A 23332-nucleotide genomic window follows, 5' to 3' on the forward strand; every position below is an offset into this window, starting at 1 on the left:
TAAGCTGTTTTTTAGTGTTTTTGGAAAAAAACACCCGAATCCAAAACACACCCGAATCCGACAAAAAAAATTCGGTGAGGTTTTGCCAAAACGCGTTCGAACCCAAAACACGGCCGCGGAACCGAACCCAAAACCAAAACACAAAACCCGAAAAATTTCAGGCGCTCATCTCTAGTGTTTACCAGTGATCTTATCCAGATGGAGAGTTTTCTATTTCTGCAAGAGACAAAAACAAAAAAAAAAGTTTAAAAAGCTTCTAGGTCATGCAAAGTATTTCATTCAATCCTTCTCATCCCGTATTAAGGGTCTGTACATGGGGGGTAATTCCAAGTTGATCGCAGCAGGACATTTTTTAGCAGTTGGGCAAAACCATGTGCACTGCAGGGGAGGCAGATATAACATGTGCAGAAAGTTAGATTTGGGTGGGTTATTTTATTTCTGTGCAGGGTAAATACTGGCTGCTTTATTTTTACACTGCAAATTAGATTGCAGATTGAACACACCACACCCAAATCTAACTCTCTCTGCACGTTATATCTGTCTCCCCTGCAGTGCACATGGGGGGTCATTCCGAGTTGTTCGCTCGGTAAAAATCTTCGCATTGCAGCGATTTTCCGCTTAATGCGCATGCGCAATGTCCGCACTGCGACTGCGCCAAGTAAATTTGCTATGCAGTTAGGATTTTTACTCACGGCTTTTTCATCGTTCTGGCGATCGTAATGTGATTGACAGGAAATGGGTGTTACTGGGCGGAAACAGGCCGTTTTATGGGCGTGTGGGAAAAAACGCTACCGTTTCCGGAAAAAACGCAGGAGTGGCTGGAGAAACGGAGGAGTGTCTGGGCGAACGCTGGGTGTGTTTGTGACGTCAAACCAGGAACGACAAGCAGTGAAATGATCGCAGATGCCGAGTAAGTCTGGAGCTACTCAGAAACTGCTACGAGGTGTGTAATTGCAATATTGCGAATACATCGTTCACAATTTTAAGATGCTAAGATTCACTCCCAGTAGGCGGCGGCTTAGCATGAGCAAATCTGCTAAAATCCGCTTGCGAGTGAACAACTCGGAATGACCCCCATGGTTTTGCCCAACTGCTAAAAAAAATCCTGCTGCGATCAACTTGGAATTACCCCCATGGTCCAACAAACATTTCCAAGCTCATCTTTACTATGGGGCATTACTAGGAATGAATACTTCTTATATGGTAACTGAAAGAAATACCCAGGGGTTACCTTGTCTCTGTCCGCTTTCCTACTGGCAAATACTAATGTGCAGACAGGTTTTTTTTCTCCATTTCTGACGTTACTTTCTTGATTTTTTATTTTTTTGTTTTATTTTTGGGTTTTACTATATATGTACACAAATGATACCATACTTACCTGTTCCACTGGTCTCAGCCACTTCCCCACAGGCTACTGCTCTTCTTTTACCGGTTGGATACTCCTCTGGGTGCATGAGAAATGGCTGAAAACAATCAGGTCACCTATTCCCCCTAAATAAAACTTCAACATTCATTAGTACATATATAGGTTACAGTCATATTTTTCATATTTTTATTATTTTCTATAGTTTGTATGCTGGCCGTAACTGCTTCCACATCTACATAAGGCGGTGTACTTGCATTCTCTTTTTTTCTTCCTACTTGTTTATTGTTGCTACAAGTTCAAACAGTTCTTATATTTCCATTCTTGTCTTATATGACTTTGGTTAGACATACCACCTGCAATACCTTAGGATCAAACTCACCAACCCCTCTTGCTGTCACAGGTTTAAACAATTTGTATGTCTGACCCTTTGTTTTCGGGATTTTATCAGACATATTCTTATCCTTAAGTTCTGCAATACCTCTGGTTCAAAGCTGCCCACTTTAGGGAATGGTACCCTATCTTTGTCAGTCCTACATACCCATTCATTGCAAAAAGCCTCCGTGTGTGACCCATATTTTTCACACATAATAAACCTCGCTGACCCCCTAGGCCGCGGCACCTCAACCTGAACCCTAGTTACCAAACGCCCACTGCTTGTGCAATTGGATCCCATCGCTGACTTTTTGCCAATAAACGCAATCCCCAATGCACGCCGCAGATAGACGGTGAAAGACACCTAGCGCTTTCACTCGCTCACGCCCACGTTAGCCAGTACTACCATACACTGTCAATAGCGAAGGCAATGTACCCAACCTGGGGCCCTACCTGACCTATATTTACTGGAAATTTTTAGGAATAACTTACCCTTTCCAGTAAAGTATCGGTCGTTGGAGATTTTCCTGAGAGAGACCAGCGAAAACTCCCTATGCACTTTATTATACACAAATCACGCTTGCGTATGCTCTATACAGCGCTAATGATACCGCGATTTTACGCAAAAGCTCGTAAAGGGGTATCCAGTTGCGCTATATATATCGCACCCACAAACGCGCGGTCCAATCGCACAGCATATAGGTACTTGTTACTTATCCGCCGTACGACCACTGGAATCGAATCACAAGCTGCGAAACCTCAGCCAGAGCGTAACAAAAAACCCTTTTACTTCAATACTATACAATACACAATTCCCTATTACGCTCCTCTGCAAATCTCCTCACGATTTACGTATTTCAATCTATATTATCTATATGAACCAGCCACTTCACGCCACCAAGCCTCCGCTTACTTGGTGTACCACGGAACCCGACTTCCGGGGTTCAGTTCCACTCACTCCTACGTTCGCTCGCTCAAGTACACTTTGCCTTTTCTGTACAGAAAATTTTGATTCATTCAGATAAGCAGCTTTACCCCCAGAGGCAATACAGTTTAAACAGAAAGTTTTATACTAATCTGCTTTAGAAACCGGGCAGTTTTGAGCTATTGTAGCGTGGCTACTGTCCCACCTTTTAACTAAACGATACTATTGTGTAATTTGTACTTAGCGCCGTACTCTTATGCACTTTGCGTAAACACGCGACCGTGCGTGTCTTTTATGCTGCGTGCGCAGTCCTGTACTTTGTCCGAGACACGTGTACAAAACCGTAGGTCCGCAATTAAACAAATCCCACAACTTCTATAAATGTGAGCAATATTAACTATAATCGCTCACTTAACACAACACACAGTTTCTTTCTGTATAAACCTTTACAACCAGGCCAGACTGCGTTTGTGCTTTACACTTACTTCCTTAAACATTTATTTTAGTTTTAACTATATAGCAACAAATGTATCCAGTTTCACACAGATATATAATGACTCTAGCAATAATCAATAATTTAAATGATATGATTCAGATTGGATAGCTATCTTGCAGAACATACACTGATATAAATATACACATAATTATAATAATATTATATATAATATATATTTATATAATATATATACCACTTGACTCTCATAGAACCCCCACACAGTACACACCTACTGAATGAATGCATTTCCTTCAAAGTCTCTAATTTGCATATCAACAGAGGTTCATATGCCTGTTCAAGAGGGTAGTGAGACAGGTTAATTAACATTTCAATGGCTATCCTAAACTAGCAAGCAGATTTAACTAAATCCTGGAGGAAAAAGAAAAAAAAACTTTGTTTATATCTGTGTGTAATTCTTACATCAAGTATTCATCTCACTATTAACTCTCACTAGGCCCAATTGAAACTATTTGTAATTGACTATGGCATGGGTTAAATAAATGCATTGGTAACTCATAAATGGTGTTTGATGTGACCAAGGAAAGCTGATTATTCTGAGCAGTGAATATCAGCCATTTAGAAAATGACCTTCCCAAAATGGCCGCTGCTCCTCCCCCTTCAACATCCATGAGGGTTACACAAAATGGTGGACAGGCCATGTGGTTAGTCCAAAATGGAGGACAGACCATGCGGCTTCCTTTGTCACAAAGAAATCACACATCATACAAGCACCAGAAGTTATTTTAGTTAAAAATAAAAACTATATCAAGGCTATGCAGCATCTTTTAAATATACTTTTAAACCTACTTAAACAGATAAACAATCCAATCTGAATCAAACACAATATGACTTATTTGAACCTTGTTTTGCAACAATAAAAATACATTTTAGCATCTTAAATATTATGAGAAACGTATTGTCCCTTGAATTTCATATCAGCGTCTTACTAATAACACAACAATACACACGGATATGATTTTCTCAGCTTTAGGATGCGTCCATCACAAGCTGATCGACCACAGTGTCGCGTTTATAATGTACAGTGCATCATTAAGAACGTGATATCGCGGACCAGCCCCATCTAAGAATGCCAAATTGATTTCTCACAAATATTTAAAATGCCCGCTCTAATATATATTGTAAATGCCTGCACTTCTTATTACCATATCCCATGAATGTGCGCTATACATTGCAAAACACTGCATCCCATAAGAGAAAACAATACACCCACACAATATCTGAGTTCCAAAGCTCATTGATGTATATATTTGTTATTAAAAGGATATGGATTCAATATATATTACAATATGCCATTACATACAGTTTCAGTTACAGGCCAGCGATACAATTACCATTCCCTCCAATGCATCTTATGTCTCTCTCTCTCTCTCTCTCTCTGTAAAAAATACAGGAACTGATCTGCCAGCAACTCCTTCATCCTCTGGTCCCAAAAAGCAACTAAGCTCCTGTGTGATCAATGTGTTATCTAGTTTCTGGGGGAGGGATTCATGATGAGTCACCAGTTCCTTTGTATATGCTAATCAGGTTCAGCCGTGAAGACATCCAAAGGGCTGGCCTGAGTTTCCTGTCCACTGTCCTAATAAGATTGATTTTAGCTTTTATACATTTAATCATAATTATCCGCTGCAATGTCCCACAACTTCACAACAAGCATCAAATGAATCTACATATCAATCTGGTTGCTTCAATAGTAAACATGACCGGTCTGTCTTGTTTCGTTCAAATAATACACATACATGACACCACTCCATCATATACAATTCTAAATCATCATGATGTCTGGCGCTTGATACCACCACAATTATGTACTGCATGAAATAAGTGTCGAATCCATCTCTGTGGCATGTCCGTGTAAATGTGTGTGTTACCATATATTGCTGTGCTCACTGCGCGTATTTGCAAGTATAGCGACTTATATATGTGTAGTTTGTATGTTCTCTTTATGTAATATTTTTTTTCTACTTCGACAACACATATACACAGATATATACACACTCAGATATAAACACACAAATATACACAGACATACATAAACACACACACACACACACACATATAAACACAAATATACACACAGATATACACATACATATACATATAAACACAGACATACATAAACGTACATATATTCACACATACTGTATACAAAGTTATTTACACATAAACACACACATGTATACACATAAGCACACATATACATACAGACATATACACACATTTACACACAAACACAGACATATACACTTAAACACTCAGTATACACAGACATAAACACATACACACATATACACACACAGTATACACACATTAATTCTCACCAAGTGGGCAGCAGCAGAGCAGCTTCTCGTTCTAGCCTGGAGGGGCAGAGCTTCTATGTGATTGACAGGCTGGGCCTCCGTGGGTAGAAGGAAAGGACTGAGGAAAGGGAAGGGGTGGCCACCACACTGCCTGCATGTTCCAGATCACTGGGGGCAGATACCTGACAGCAAGGAAGCTTCTTCTGACGAGCCTCCAAACCTCTCCTCTTCCCTATCAACACGCCACACCGCACTGCACTGGTCTTTCTGCAATGCAATCAGTGACATTGAACATGCAGGCAGTGTGGTAGCCACCCCTTCCCTCTCTTCCCGTCATCTTCTCCTACCAGAGTTCTGGCTCCCAGCTGTTACAGGGAGCCAGCGTCTTCTGTCCCCAGCAGCACCTGGAGCTCGAGCTCCACTCGCTCCACCCTCGCTACGCCTCTGCATATAATACCCAGAACACCTCCACGGAACATTAGCAATGCAGCCCCTGCAACCCACTGTGTACCAGCAGCTAGCAGCCCAAGTACTGGAGTTTTATGACACTCCATACATACAAAACTTTTACGTTTCTTTCATTTGTATAGTGATAAGATATTCTGTGGTGCTGTACAATTAGACACAAACACAGTGAATGAGAGTTACTAAGAACTAACAGACAGACAGAGCTAAGAGTAAGATACATTTTCAGTTTTATTTTTAATGCCCATTGAACAGTTCTCCTTCAAATCTTGGATCAGTTTGTTACCTATATGAAAGATTTTCATAAGACAAAACAGTATCAATTTTTCCTTGGGCAATACAATCGCTATTTCATATAATCTTTAGGCATCTACTAGAAGCACCACAATCTAATGTATCCAGCCTGGTGGTCAGAGATTGCCGCCAGAGTCACACCCATCATAAAAGAAAATGGGAAATCGCAAGTAACTGGCTTCAATTAGATAATGTTCAAAATGTGTTCTCTTTCTCTCCAGTGTTTTCACTTGGTTTAAATAATAAAAAAAAGTCTCAGACTTCAAATGGAAAATGTTGTGCATGAAAAGCGAACGGGTCCAAAATGCTGGATTTTGTTTGTAAAGAAGTTTTATGTTTCAAATGGGACTTTTTGTGTGGTTTTTCCCCAGTATTTGAAAGAATAAAGGTGTTGCTATAAATGTCTCGATTAAAGAATCATTTTGCCCTGGACTGAAACCTCAGAAGTTATATTTCATCTCCACATGGTTTAGTGGGTCTCTCCATCTAAAAAAAAAAGATTATGAGGCTGATGTACAGTTCAGTATAGATTTAGTGTGTGTTGCACAAATGATGATTGTGCAATCCTACGTAAATTCAAATGCATTTTCTGCTTACACGTTTTACATTGAGAGAGGGAGAACAGGTGTTGAGGGAAGCATACAAGGGGGTTTATTTACTAATATTCGTGTTTGAATCGATTTGTGTTGAGTTTTACCTTATTTTATCGGACGCATTTTCATGCAACTTTTTGAATCCATCTACGCTAATTTACTTTGCTGTCAAGTTTGTTGTTATCGTATTTTCGGATGGCAATATTTTTCATGTTTTTTTTAAATTTTCCGACCGCAAATCACTTGTTTGGTCGGGAATGTGTGTTTTCTCCACGGATTGTGACTATGTTAAACGCGGCAGGGTTTTTTTTCAACTACGGCCGCATTTTCACTTTTGCTTTCGATTTTGTCCTTCATTCGTGATTGGTTGTGTTTCCGATGTAGGAGTGTCTGTGCGCAACCATATAAATACGCACCAAACCGTCCGCACCTCGTGGGTTTAGTTAGTGGTGAGGAGAGAGGTTGTGCTGTGGAGTTTGGTGAGTAGTTTGTTTTTTGAGGATTTTTTTAGGCGAGTTCTGAGTGTTGTATTGTGTTTGAAAGTAGTCTTGTCATTCTTGTAGTCTTGTTAATTTTGGTTTTGTCTACATTTTTGTCCTTGGTTTTTTTTTTTTAGTCTCTTGTCAGTGTTTGTGTGTGTGTGTGTGTGTGTGTGTGTGTGTTGTGTATTGTGTAGTGGTAGTGGAGGGAGTGTGTTGTTTGTTTGTTTTTTCAGTGTTAATTGTTGTTTGTTCAAATGATGTCTGATGGGTGAGGTGGGGGAGGTGATTGAGGTGGGGAAGGTGAGTGAGGTGGGGGAGGTGAGTGAGGTGGAGGAGGTTAGTGAGGTGGAGGAGGTGGGTGAGGTTGGTGCTGCAGCCTCTAGTAATAGTGACAGTGAAGCAGCTCCGCAGCCACGCACCACTACTAAGACTGGACGCAATGGGATGTTTAGTTATGCTGAGAATGTGGCTTTGGTGCGTGAGCTGATGAAATATCAGCGTTACCTATTTGGGCCTGAGTCCGCAAAGGTGACATCACGGAAGAAGATGGTGTTGTGGGCTAAAGTTGTTGCTGCTGTAAATAGTGAGGGGGTGGTCAAGCGTACTGAGGACACGTGCCGCAAACGGTACTATGATATCAAGCGCCGTGTGAAGTCCCAAATTCCCAAGGAGGCGAAGTCTGCTCATCAGACCGGTGGGGGTCAGCCCTTCATTGCCAGATATCTGGAGTACAAGGAGCCCATGCGGAGCTTAATACCTCCTGAAGTAGTGGCAGCAACACATGTCCGTGATTCTGATCGTCCCAGCCAGGATAGTGAGCATGGTTTTTATTAATCACATACTGTGTTTTGTTTGTGGTTAACTTTTGGTTAACTTTTGGTTTGGTTAATGTGTGCCATGTGGCCTAGGCGTTACTCGCTGCTTGGAGTACATGGCACCAAAACCATTGGCATTGTTGACGGATAACACAAAAGCAAATGTAGCACATAACAGTATTGTATGTTGAATGACACTTAAAATGTGTCCTTATTTTTGGTGAGTTAAGTTGGGTTTTTGGACGACCTTTAATTTACAAACACCAAGCTTCCCCTTCATCACATTTTCATCAGAATGCATTGAACTCTGTATTTTGGGCCAGTTTGACCGGTGCAAGGTATCATACACAGTGGTTCATATGTAATAGGCTGGAGGCGGCATAAGTACACAGGTTGACACAAATATTAATTCTTATTGTTGAAATTTGCTATTTAAAACCATATGTGTGTGTTATGTAGTGTTGTGTATTGTTGTAATGTAGACCCATGTTTGTGTCCTCTCCATTTTGTCATGCGTTGCACTCAGGGACGTGCAGTAACTTGCACTTTCCTCAGTGCACATGGCCTATTGGCCAATATTGTATGGCTAATGGCTGTGGGTGTGGGGGCCACATCAGCTGTTTGTTCGATGTCTCAATGATGTTTACATTACAAACACGCAAACTAAAAAGTGTTTATTATCTTTATAATGATAATGTTACAAATGCTTAGCAACTGCATTGTACAAATTTAACTTTTCACTATTTTCTTATCCGGTTGTACAGTGTTGAAAAAGTCCAAAACTGCCATACCTCCAGTCAGTCCAACTACATCTGATGATGATGACGCTGCGGCAGCAGGTAAAGTGTCCAATGTAGTAAATGTTATGTTTGTTAAGGAATGGTCCTACAATAATAGCTTTTTTAACAATAGGTCACTCAACACAAGGCACTGCAAACAGAAGACGTCTTCCTGAACCACACAAAAGCCACCACATGTGGCACCCAAGAGACCAAGGTTGGATGACCAGTCCAAAACACATTTGTCTCCACCACAATGTAGAATTTCAACAGTGTCTTCAAAACCACCATGGCAAATTTTGGACACTCTACCAAGACGACAACCACACTCCCCTCATCTAAAGGGTGAGTACGAATCTTAAAAAGGAAAAAAACAAAAACAAATATAAATGCTCCATTTTTTGACATTCATAAACTACACACACACACCACAAACAACAATATGTACACCAGAACACCAACCACATAATGGGGGTCATTCCGAGTTGTTCGCTCGTTGCCGATTTTCGCAACGGAGCGATTAAGGCAAAAATGTGCATGCGCATGGTTCGCAGTGCGCATGCGGTTAGTATTTTAGCACAAAACTTAGTAGATTTACTCACGTCCGAATGAAGATTTTTCATCGTTGAAGTGATCGGAGTGTGATTGACAGGAAGTGGGTGTTTCTGGGCGGAAACTGGACGTTTTCTGGGATTGTGCGGAAAAACGCAGGCGTGTTAAGGAAAAACGCGGGAGTGTCTGGAGAAACGGGGAGTGGCTGGCCGAACGCTGGGCGTGTGTGACGTCAAACCAGGAACGAAACTGACTGAACTGATCGCTATTTGTGAGTAAGTCTCGAGCTACTCAGAAACTGCCAAGAAATTTCTATTCGCTATTCTGCTAATCTTTCGTTCGCAATTCTGCGTGTGCAATGCTGCTAAAAGCAGCTAGCGAGCGAACAACTCAGAAATCACCCCCAATGTCCACAAAGTGGAAGGTAGATTTTGGCCTACATTCAAAATATGTGTGTCCACTTCAACCAAACACTAGCATATTGGTGGTCATTCCGAGTTGTTCACTCGCTAGTTGCTTTTAGCAGCATTGCAAACGCTAGGCCGCCGCCCTCTGTTAGTGTATCTTAGCTTAGCAGAATAGCGAACGAAAGATTAGCAGAACAGCTAATAAATAATTCCTTGCAGCTTCTTTGTAGCTCCAGACCTACTCACAGATTGCGATCAGGTCAGTCCGTTTAGTTCCTGGTTTGACGTCACAAACACGCCCTGCATTCGGCCAGCCACTTCCCCGTTTCTCCAGCCACTCCTGCGTTTTTACCTGGCACGCCTGCGTTTTTTAGCACATTCCCTGAAAACGGCCAGTTTCCACTCAGAAACACCCACTTCCTGTCAATCATACTACGATCACTTGAGCGAAGAAAAAACGTAGCTCGAGCTTGTGCAAATCTCCAAAGCTTTGTGTTAAATTAGTGAACACATGCGCGCTGCGTACCATGCGCATTTACCACCTAATCGCTCCGTTGCGAAAAACGGCAACGAGCGAACAACTCGGAATGACCACCATTGTCTGGAAGATGCTGCAACAGAAGCAGATGGGGCAGCTTGACAAGGAGTAAGGCTGTCCACATTGTTGTGTGTTGATGCTTTTGCCTACATTGTTTACAACATGCAAAAGTATATAAATGTTAGACTTGCTCACACTAAAAGACTAAGGGGTATATGCAATTCACGGCGAATCGCGGCAAATTATCGCCGTTTTTTAATTTGACACAATTCGACAGGTAAATTCCGGCAGGTGGCTGCCGGAATTCACCATATTCAATGAAAAACGGATTCGACAGTCCCGCGGGCGAAAAACGGCCGATTTGCCGGATTTTGCCACAAATTAAAAAATCAGGAAAAAACGGGAAAAACCCGGAAAAAAATGGCGTGGGGTCCCCCCTCCAAAGCATAACCAGCCTCGGGCTCTTCGAGCTGGTCCTGGTTCTAAAAATGCGGGGGAAAAATTGACAGGGGATCCCCCGTATTTTTAAAACCAGTACCGGGCTCTGCGCCTGATGCTGGTGCAAAAAATACGGGGGACAAAAAGAGTAGGGGTCCCCCGTATTTTATACACCAGCATCGGGCTCCACTAGCTGGACAGATAATGCCACAGCCGGGGGTCACTTTTATACAGTGCCCTGCGGCCGTGGCATTAAATATCCAACTAGTCACCCCTGGCCGGGGTACCCTGGGGGAGTGGGGACCCCTTCAATCAAGGGGTCCCCCCCTCCAGCCACCCAAGGGCCAGGGGTGAAGCCCGAGGCTGTCCCCCTCATCCAAGGGCTGCGGATGGGAGGCTGATAGCCTTGAGAAAAATGTCAGAATATTGTTTTTTCCAGTAGTACTACAAGTCCCAGCAAGCCTCCCCGCAAGCTGGTACTTGGAGAACCACAAGTACCAGCATGCGGGAGAAAAACGGGCCCGCTGGGACCTGTAGTACTACTGGAAAAAAAATACCCAAATAAAAACAGGACACACACACCGTGACAAGTACAACTTTATTACATACTGCCGACACACACATACTTACCTATGTTGACACGCCGACTGCCACAGTCTCCGACGATCCGAGGGTACCTGTGAAAAAATTACACTCACCTTCCAGCGTCCAGAGATAAATCCACGTCCAGAGTATAATCCAGGTACTTGGCAAAATAACAAAACGCAAAAACCCGTGCCAGCGGACTGAAAGGGGTCCCATATTGACACATGAGACCCCTTTCCCCGAATGCAGAGACCTCTCCGTGACAGCTGACACTGAAAGGTCTCTTCAGCCAATCAGCGAGTGCAACGTCCTTGCACTCTGCTGATTGGCTCTGCGCGTCTGAGCTCAGACAGCGCATCGCAAAGCCTCTCCATTATATTCAATGATGGGAACCTTGCGGTTAGCGGTGGGGTCACCCGCCGGTCAGCGGCTGACCGCGGGTAACCCCCCCGCTGACGGCAAAGTTCACACCATTGCAAGTAATGGAGAGAGCTGTGCGATGCGCTGTCACAGCACAGACAGCGCACAGCCAATCAGGTGAGCACCACGTAGTAGCGCTTCCTGATTAGCTAAAGGGACCTCAGTGACAGGAGTCACGTGGGTTCCCGGCACATTCGGGGAAAGGGGTCTCATGTGTCAATATGGGACCCCTTTCAGTCCGGCATATGGTCGGGTATGCGGTTTGTTTTTTTAACAAGTACCTGGATTATACTCTGGACGTGGATTTATCTCTGGACACTGGCAGGTGAGTATAATTTTTTTCACAGGTACCCTCGGATCGTCGGAGACTGTGCCAGTCGGCGTGTCAACATAGGTAAGTATGTGTGTGTCGGCAGTGTGTAATAAAGTTGTACTTCTCACGGTGTGTGTCTCCTGTTTTTATTTGGGTATTTTTTTCCAGTAGTACTACAGGTACCAGCGGGCCCGTTTTTCTCCCGCATGCTGGTACTTGTGGTTCTCCAAGTACCAGCTTGCGGGGGAGGCTTGATGGGACTTGTAGTACTACTGGAAAAAATAATATTCTGTCATTTTACTCAAGGCTATCAGCCTCCCATCCGCAGCCTTTGGATGGGGGGGGACAGCCTCGGGCTTCACCCCTGGCCCTTGGGTGGCTGGGGGGGGGACCCCTTGATTGAAGGGGTCCCCACTCCCCCAGGGTACCCCGGCCAGGGGTGACTAGTTGGATATTTAATGCCACGGCCGCAGGGCGCTGTATAAAAGTGACCCCCGGCTGTGGCATTATCTGTCCAGCTAGTGGAGCCCGATGCTGGTGTATAAAATACGGGGGGACCCCTACTCTTTTTGTCCCCCGTATTTTTTGCACCAGCATCAGGCGCAGAGCCCGGTGCTGGTTTTAAAAATACGGGGGATCCCATGTCAATTTTGTCCCCGCATTTTTAGAACCAGGACCAGCTCGAAGAGCCCGAGGCTGGTTATGCTTTGGAGGGGGGACCCCACGCCATTTTTTTCCGTGTTTTTCCCGTTTTTACCCGTTTTTTTAATTCGCGGCAAAATCCGGCAAATCGGCCGTTTTTCGCCCGCGGGAATGTCGAATCCGTTTTTCATTGAATATGGTGAATTCCGGCAGCCACCTGCCGGAATTCACCTGTCGAATTGTGTCGAATTAAAAAACGGCGATAATTTGAAGCGATTCGCCGTGAATTGCATATACCCCTATGGGGGACATTTACTAAACAGTGATAAGAGCGAAGAAGTAAGCTAGTGGACAAGTTGCCCCATCAACCAAGCAGCAGCTCTGTATAATTTTACAGTATGCAAATTATAGATGTTACTTCAGTGCTGATTGGTTGCCATGGCCAACATCTCGACTGCCTCGCCTCTCCGCTCTTATCACTGCTTAGTAAATGTCACCCTTAATTTGTTATTTACAACTGACACATTTCTCGTGGAGTATGTAGGATATACCAAACAAATAATATGCTTGCTCTTACATTGATGTACACAGCAAAGCAAAATGAGAGAGGCATGTGTGGCTTTTAAAGGCAGTAGTGATGTTGTGTCAATGCTCCACCAGAACACGCCCACCCGACAGCGGTAAAGGCAAAGCAGCATCCAAGCAGCCGTCCCCCCAAAAATAAATAAAAGATGTAGTGGTTTCTGTGTGGAGACAAAAAAACAATTATTTAATAATTTAAGTGTATGATGGACACTAAATATTCTCCTGTTATCAGCTTTGAAAATTATTCTAAATCATTAATTATCTGTAAGTTCACAAGTGAAGTTGCTCTTCACACTGCTATTTACCAGTCTTTGAAAATGTTTTGCCAAGTGAAATGTTCTCTGTGCTACACATTCTGAGTTGTATGTATTAATGAGCCAACAGTCTTTGATTATCTAATTATTATTACAGGTTGAGTATCCCATATCCAAATATTCCGAAATACAGCCTTTTTTGAGCCAGAGTGAGATCGTGAAACCTTTGTTTTTTGATGGCTCAATGTACACAAACTTTGTTTAATACACACAGTTATTAAAAATATTGTATTAAGGGGGTCAATCCGAGTTGTTCGCTCGCTAGCAGATTTTAGCAGCATTGCACACGCTAGGCCGCCGCCCTCTGGGAGTGTATCTTAGGTTAGCAGAATAGCGAACGAAAGATTAGCAGAATTGCGAACAGAAAATTCTTAGCAGTTTCTAAATAGCTCCAGACCTACTCACAGATTGCGATCAGCTCAGGCCGTTTCGTTCCTGGTTTGACGCCACAAACACGCCCTGCATTCGGCCAGCCACTCCCCTGTTTCTCCAGACACTCCCGCGTTTTTCCCTGACACGCCTGCATTTTTCCGCACACTCCCAGAAAACGGCCAGTTTCCGACCAGAAACACCCAATTCCTGTCAATCACACTCCGATCACTTCAACGATGAAAATTCTTCATTCGGACGTAAGTAAATCTACTAAGTTTTGTGCTAAAATACTAACCGCATGCGCACTGCGTACCATGCGCATTTTAGCCTTAATCGCTCCGTTGCGAAAATCGGTAACGAGCGAACAACTCGTAATGACCCCCTAAATGACATCCAGACTGTGGCCCTCATTCCGAGTTGATCGCTCGCTAGCTGCTTTTAGCAGCAGTGCACATGCTAAGCCGCCGCCCTCTGGGAGTGTATCTTAGCTTAGCAGAATTGCGAACTAAAGATTCGCAGAATTGCGAATAGAAATTTCTTAGCAGTTTCTGAGTAGCTCCAGAGGTTTTTGATTAAATGATTTTGGTCGGTTTGTCATTAATGTCCTTCTATGTTTGTGTGTGCTAAAAAGGAGTTATGGGAGCATTTGTTTGTATGCTTCAAACAAATACCACTTTTCCTTGCAACACCAAAACTAATGTGTGTAATAATGGATACATATTGGGGGTAATTCTGAGTTGATCGCAGCAGCAAGTTTGTTAGCAATTGGGCAAAACCATGTGCACTGCAGGTGGGGCAGATATAACATTTGCAGAGAGAGTTAGATTTGGGTGGGTTATTTTGTTTCTGTGCAGGGTAAATACTGGCTGCTTTATTTTTACACTGCAATTTAGATTTCAGTTTGAATACACAGCACCCAAATCTAATGGGCCCTACATACATGCCGATATTACTGCACGATATGAACGATCTCGTTCATTAATGAACGAGATAATGTTCATATCGTGTAGTGTGGAGTCACCAGCGATGAACGATGCGCGGCCCCGCGCTCGTTCATCGCTGGTGACATGTCGGCTGTGCGTGCAGGCCAATATGGACGAGATCGTCCATATTTGCATGCATGTTTATGGAGCAGGGTGACGGGGGGAGTGAAGAAACTTCACTCCCCCCCGCCGCCAGGTCGCCCGTCGGCCGTATCGGCTGTCGGGCACCTCGGCGGCACATCGCCTAATGTGTAGGGCGCTTAACTCTCTCTGCAAATGTTATATCTGCCCCCCCCTGCAGTGCACATGGTTTTGCCCAAGTGCTAAAAAATGTCCTGCTGCGATCAACTTGGAATTACCCCCATTGTTGCTTGAGATGTGTCTATAAAACATGCTGACATTAGCAAGCAATCTGAAAGAAATAAAAACATTTTGGATGTTACGAAGTTTGTGCCCCTTAAACACCATGGAACATCACACATAGGGCCAGATGTATTCAACATGGAGAAGAGAAAACTCATTGCAAAGTGTAAAGTGAATACGTAGCAGACATTCAGATAGTAATTAGCATTTAGAAAAACATTCAGGATTACCTAGTGCTTGATCACCTTCCACATAGCAATGCTTAATGTCTTCTCCAGTATTAAGACATGTGCACCATAATATGATGATTACTCAAAACAAGAACACACAATACACATGCTACATTTGTCTGACACTAAGCCAGTGTATGCTTTTCTGTCTTTGGAATAATCCACATTCTATCGAAGTAAATTGTTTGAGTTGGTTACAAATAATAATTATGTGACAAAGTAAAAAAGGAAATAATTCAGATACACTTATACTTACCTTAAAAATTGAGATTTATAAACTCTTGCCTTACCTGCCTCCCTACATCTGTACTCCAAGTGTCACCAGATGTATCTAACTCCTCTGCTTGCTTGCTGACTGCTTTCTTCATCCTCCTCATCAACATGTGGCAGATGTTGTTGCAAACATGTTATGAAGAAAACAGCAGCAGGACACAATTCTGGTCACCTTTAAGGGACTATACAACAAAAGCCCACCAGACTTATCCAGACACCGAAACCTAGATTTCAGCACCCCAAAACATCTTTCTATCACATTCCGCGTGGACTTATGTGCGTTATTGTAATTGTGTTCAGCAGGGGAATCAGGGCAGGACAATGGAGTCAGAAGCCAAGAGAAACAGCCATATCCCCCATCACCTGAAAGACATATATAGTAACATTTGTAAAGAACATATACAGCAACACATAACTAACACAGTGGATTTGGGCATAGTATACAAAGTCCTACACATATCAAGTCACATACCCAGCAGCCATCCATCTGGCATTTGTCGGTCCTCAAATTTATCAAAGAGAGATAACTGTCTGAGGATGAAGGAGTCATGGCAGCCACCAGGGTAACCAGAACAACACTCATGATTTTGAGTTTTGCATCACAAACCATCTGGACATTTGTAGAGTGGTCAAGATGTCTTTTGGTTTATATATGCTGCCTGCCCCTAGGTGGTCTCAGCTGAACGTGTGTGCAATCTATGGCTCCAAGCACATTGGGCATGCCAGCAAGCCCATAGAAAGCTACCCTGATGGCATGCCACTGAGACTCCTGGGCAGGGAAGCAGATTCAGGCATCGATGTGGGGCTGCAAAGCATCCAAAACCTGTGTGTATATTTGCAATAACAAAGGGTAGTGAGATTACATTACATAACATCATCACTGTGTACTGACATTGCTACAACCAAATAAAAAATAACAGATGAGGGTGTTAGGTATACGTCACCTGTGTTAGGATTCTGGAAAAGGAGGGCTGTGAGATCCCAATGACATTTTTCAGACACAGCCTGAAAGCTACCAGTAGCCATTAAGTGCAACACAGCCAGGAGTTTGTGCAGGCCTGAGACAGAGCGAGAGCATGCTGTCTCAGGGTCTAGGTCCAGTTTGACAAGGTCATACAGACGGAAAATGTTTGCTCGATTTAGACGGAACATCTGTATGACCTTGTCATCGGCCAATGCGTTTAAGTTTAAATGCCCCCTAAAAAAATGAGGCCTGCGCAGCCTCCACAGAACCTGTACAACCTGCTGACCATGTTCAGTTTCCTGGCCCAGGTTTCTTCCAGGCTGATGTCTGAGTCTCAGGAATCCCACAGCACACAAAACATCACTGAACCATAGAAAGCAGCCATTTCTGAGTGAGGGATGATTGAAATGAGCCTAGGTCCTTTTATAGGCATCCTAATTCAGGTGTGATTGATGTTGAAGTTGCCACACATGTAAACACGCCAGGAAAAAGCAGGTATATTATTTTGCTGCTTTTTTTTTGCGAATCGCAAAAAAACACGACCGCAATTGAACTTTCACGGACAAACATACAAATACGAATGAATCACTGGCGTTTCTATAATGGGTGCAGTGTGTGCGGTGCACACGGGCCCCTGAGTCCAGAGAGGGCCCCCACCGCATATGCTGCACCCATTTTCTAAATACTCACCCCTCCGGAGTCCTCGGCGATATTAAAACTCTGTGAAAATGGCCCAGCGGAGTTCTGCGCATGCGCAGTAGAGAAATCTCAGAGAAAATGGCCACCTCAGCATTTTCCCGGAGATCTGCGCATGCGCAGTAGAGTCTGAGCACTCTAGCATGCGCAGTAGAGTCTGAGCGTTCCTAACGGAGGAGGCTGCACCCGGGCCTCCTCCTCTCTTAAAGCGCCCCTGGAATAAATAGTATATTACCGTGTTGTATGAACAAACAGCCGCGTTGGGCGATGGTCTATTCATTCGTATTTCTGACCTCTGCTGTGAAAACGAATAGAGCCAACACTGCCGAGATTTGTGCTTAGTAAATTCCCGTGTTGACACTTTTGAAAAAAAAAAAAAATTCGGACAAAATCGGGACTTTAGTAAATAAACCCCAAGGATTGGAACAGTATATTAAGGGTGTTTTCACTGAAATGTGCCCTACAGACCCCAACACAGAGGTAAATGTGCCTTTAAGGAAACATATAACTTGAAGTTGCTTGACCATTGATGCAAAGAAATAACTGATGAAAATGACGATCGCTGCTGCTGATTGTTTGATTGCATCTTGATCCCTCCTTCTGATACTACTGTATCACTCTTGTTAGTGTGGCTGCTGCAAACTAGTCACATTACTGTAAGCAGGCTCGGATTGGCCCACCAGGGCACCGTGACAGATTCCGATAGGCCGGTCCCATATCCCCCTCAGCCAGGCCGATTCACACTCAGGCTGGGATGGCTCACACTGCTTCCAGTACTTGCGGATCATTGGAACACAATCTGGAAGTTAGGCTAAAAAGGACTTCGGGTGCCGCTAGCCGTGAAAAGTGGTTAAGCTGTTCTACCAACGGGAGACCTGGAGAAAGTTAACCAGCCCAGCAGCATCCTCTCCCTGGCCCTGTCCAAAGGTCTCTTCAATGAGCCCGGCCCGGGAGCAGCAGCATAGCGATGGTCGGAGCCGGGTTCACTACACCCGCCGCCACCTTAGCTCCTGCACTCACTCTTACTGAACTGGCAAGAGTGGCAACTAAGCACTGAAGGGGACCCGGCAGAGAGGTTATTTTTAATTACATTATTCGCATTATCATGATGGTGTAAGGGGTAGGGCATCCCCAGTCACAGTGTATTGTTTGAGGACTGGACAGGAACAGGATGCACCTTGTTCTCAGGATGCCAGCTGATCAGGCTGCACTCACAGACAGCCCTGGGACAATCTCTTATGCAAAGTCGTTCAGATCTATAGCTGGCCAATGTCTGTCCATGATGATGGGCCTATTTATGTAATGTGGTGGCTACGTATGTAATGCGATCGCTACATATGTAATGCGGTGTCTATGTATGTAATGTGGTGCTATTTGTATAATTCGGTGCTATACGTGTAGTGCGGTGCTATACATGTTGGGGGTGATTCCGAGTTGTTCGCTCGCTAGCTGCTTTTAGCAGCATTGCACACGCTAAGCCGCCGCCCTCTGGGAGTGTATCTTAGCTTAGCAGAATTGCGAACGAAAGATTAGCAGAATTGCGAATAGAAATTTCTTAGCACTTTCTGAGTAGCTCCAGACCTACTCACAAATAGCGATCAGTTCAGTCAGTTTCGTTCCTGGTTTGACGTCACACACGCCCAGCGTTCGCCCAGCCACTCCCCCGTTTCTCCAGACACTCCCGCGTTTTTCCCTGAAACGCCTGCGTTTTTCCACACAGTCCCAGAAAACGGCCAGTTAATTGTGGGGAGGATTGGGGAGCAGCTGTTAGGAGTACAGTGCAGAGTTTTGCTGATAAGTGACCACCAGTTTTTTTATCCGTTCTCTGCCTGAAAAAAACGCTCCATACCATATCTGTGCTCAGTGTGCTGCATGATATATCTGTGCGGAGTGCTCACACTGCTTAATTGTGGGGACTGGGGAGCAGCTATAGCAGGAGTACAGTGCAGAGTTTTGCTGACAGTGACCACCAGTATACGTTGTCTGCCTGAAAAACACTCCATATCTGTGCTCACAGTGTGCTGCTTTATTGTGGGGACTGGGGACCACCAGTATAATTAATATTATATAGTAGTACAGTGCAGAGTGCACTGCTGTACCTACCTCTGTGTCGTCACTCGTCATCCATTAAGTATACTATCCATCTACATTGTATACCTGTGGTGCATTTTAGACTAGTTTAGCAGTTTGCTGACAGTGTCCACCAGTATACTATATAGAGCAGTACGGTAGGCCACTGCTGTACCTACCTCTGTGTCGTCACTCGTCATCCATTAAGTATACTATCCATCTACATTGTATACCAGTGGTGCATTTTTATAGACTAGTTTAGCAGTTTGCTGACAGTGTCCACCAGTATACTATATATAGCAGTACAGTAGGTCACTGCTGTACCTACCTCTGTGTCATCACTCATCATCCATTAAGTATACTATCCATCTACATTGTATACCTGTGGTGCATTTTAGACTAGTTTAGCAGTTTGCTGACAGTGTCCACCAGTATACTATATATAGCAGTACGGTAGGCCACTGCTGTACCTACCTCTGTGTCGTCACTCATCATCCATTAAGTATACTATCCATCTACATTGTATACCTGTGGTGCATTTTTTAGACTAGTTTAGCAGTTTGTTGACAGTGTCCACCAGTATACTATATATAGCAGTACGGTAGGCCACTGCTGTACCTACCTCTGTGTCGTCACTCGTCATCCATTAAGTATACTATCCATCTACATTGTATACCTGTGGTGCATTTTTTTAGACTAGTTTAGCAGTTTGCTGACAGTGTCCACCAGTATACCATATATAGCAGTACGGTAGGCCACTGCTGTACCTACCTCTGTGTCGTCACTCGTCATCCATTAAGTATACTATCCATCTACATTGTATACCTGTGGTGCATTTTTTAAGACTAGTTTAGCAGTTTGCTGACAGTGTCCACCAGTATACTATATATAGCAGTACGGTAGGCCACTGCTGTACCTACCTCTGTGTCGTCACTCGTCATCCATTAAGTATACTATCCATCTACATTGTATACCTGTGGTGCATTTTTTTAGACTAGTTTAGCAGTTTGCTGACAGTGTCCACCAGTATACTATATATAGCAGTACGGTAGGCCACTGCTGTACCTACCTCTGTGTCGTCACTCATCATCCATTAAGTATACTATCCATCTACATTGTATACCTGTGGTGCATTTTTTTAGACTATTTAGCAGTTTGCTGACAGTGTCTACCAGTATACCATATATAGCAGTACGGTAGGCCACTGCTGTACCTACCTCTGTGTCGTCACTCGTCATCCATTAAGTATACTATCCATCTACATTGTATACCTGTGGTGCATTTTTTTAGACTAGTTTAGCAGTTTGCTGACAGTGTCCACCAGTATACTATATATAGCAGTACGGTAGGCCACTGCTGTACCTACCTCTGTGTCGTCACTCGTCATCCATTAAGTATACTATCCATCTACATTGTATACCTGTGGTGCATTTTTTTAGACTAGTTTAGCAGTTTGCTGACAGTGTCCACCAGTATACTATATATAGCAGTACGGTAGGCCACTGCTGTACCTACCTCTGTGTCGTCACTCGTCATCCATTAAGTATACTATCCATCTACATTGTATACCTGTGGTGCATTTTTTTAGACTAGTTTAGCAGTTTGCTGACAGTGTCCACCAGTATACTATATATAGCAGTACGGTAGGCCACTGCTGTACCTACCTCTGTGTCGTCACTCATCATCCATTAAGTATACTATCCATCTACATTGTATACCTGTGGTGCATTTTTTTAGACTATTTAGCAGTTTGCTGACAGTGTCTACCAGTATACCATATATAGCAGTACGGTAGGCCACTGCTGTACCTACCTCTGTGTCGTCACTCGTCATCCATTAAGTATACTATCCATCTACATTGTATACCTGTGGTGCATTTTTTTAGACTATTTAGCAGTTTGCTGACAGTGTCCACCAGTATACTATATATAGCAGTACGGTAGGCCACTGCTGTACCTACCTCTGTGTCATCACTCATCATCCATTAAGTATACTATCCATCTACATTGTATACCTGTGGTGCATTTTTTTAGACTATTTAGCAGTTTGCTGACAGTGTCTACCAGTATACCATATATAGCAGTACGGTAGGCCACTGCTGTACCTACCTCTGTGTCGTCACTCGTCATCCATTAAGTATACTATCCATCTACATTGTATACCTGTGGTGCATTTTTTTAGACTAGTTTAGCAGTTTGCTGACAGTGTCCACCAGTATACTATATATAGCAGTACGGTAGGCCACTGCTGTACCTACCTTTGTGTCCTCTATCGTCATCCATTAAGTATACTATCCATCTACATTGTATACCTGTGGTGCATTTTTTTAGACTAGTTTAGCAGTTTGCTGACAGTGTCCACCAGTATACTATATATAGCAGTACGGTAGGCCACTGCTGTACCTACCTCTGTGTCGTCACTCATCATCCTTTAAGTATACTATCCATTTACATTGTATACCTGTGGTGCATTTTTTTAGACTAGTTTAGCAGTTTGCTGACAGTGTCCACCAGTATACCATATATAGCAGTACGGTAGGCCACTGCTGTACCTACCTCTGTGTCGTCACTCGTCATCCATTAAGTATACTATCCATCTACATTGTATACCTGTGGTGCATTTTTTTAGACTAGTTTAGCAGTTTGCTGACAGTGTCCACCAGTATACTATATATAGCAGTACGGTAGGCCACTGCTGTACCTACCTCTGTGTCGTCACTCGTCATCCATTAAGTATACTATCCATCTACATTGTATACCTGTGGTGCATTTTTTTAGACTAGTTTAGCAGTTTGCTGACAGTGTCCACCAGTATACTATATATAGCAGTACGGTAGGCCACTGCTGTACCTACCTCTGTGTCGTCACTCGTCATCCATTAAGTATACTATCCATCTACATTGTATACCTGTGGTGCATTTTTTTTAACTAGTTTAGCAGTTTGCTGACAGTGTCCACCAGTATACTATATATAGCAGTACGGTAGGCCACTGCTGTACCTACCTCTGTGTCGTCACTCGTCATCCATTAAGTATACTATCCATCTACATTGTATACCTGTGGGGCATTTTTTTAGACTAGTTTAGCAGTTTGCTGACAGTGTCCACCAGTATACTATATATAGCAGTACGGTAGGCCACTGCTGTACCTACCTCTGTGTCGTCACTCGTCATCCATTAAGTATACTATCCATCTACATTGTATACCTGTGGTGCATTTTAGTTGTGCGCAGTATATATAGTAGTAGGCCATTGCTATTGATACTGGCATATAATTCCACACATTAAAATATGGAGAACAAAAATGTGGAGGTTAAAAAAATAGGGAAATATCAAGATCCACTACCACCTCGTGCTGAAGCTGCTGCCACTAGTCATGGCCGAGACGATGAAATGCCATCAACATCGTCTGCCAAGGCCGATGCCCAATGTCATAGTAGAGAGCATGTAAAATCCAAAACACAAAAGTTCAGTAAAATGACCCAAAAATCAAAATTAAAAGCGTCTGAGGAGAAGCGTAAACTTGCCAATATGCCATTTACGACACGGAGTGGCAAGGAACGGCTGAGGCCCTGGCCTATGTTCATGGCTAGTGGTTCAGCTTCACATGAGGATGGAAGCACTCATCCTCTCGCTAGAAAAATTAAAAGACTTAAGCTGGCAAAAGCACAGCAAAGAACTGTG

Source organism: Pseudophryne corroboree, chromosome 7, assembly GCF_028390025.1.
Source record: "Pseudophryne corroboree isolate aPseCor3 chromosome 7, aPseCor3.hap2, whole genome shotgun sequence".
Lineage (NCBI taxonomy): Eukaryota > Metazoa > Chordata > Amphibia > Anura > Myobatrachidae > Pseudophryne > Pseudophryne corroboree.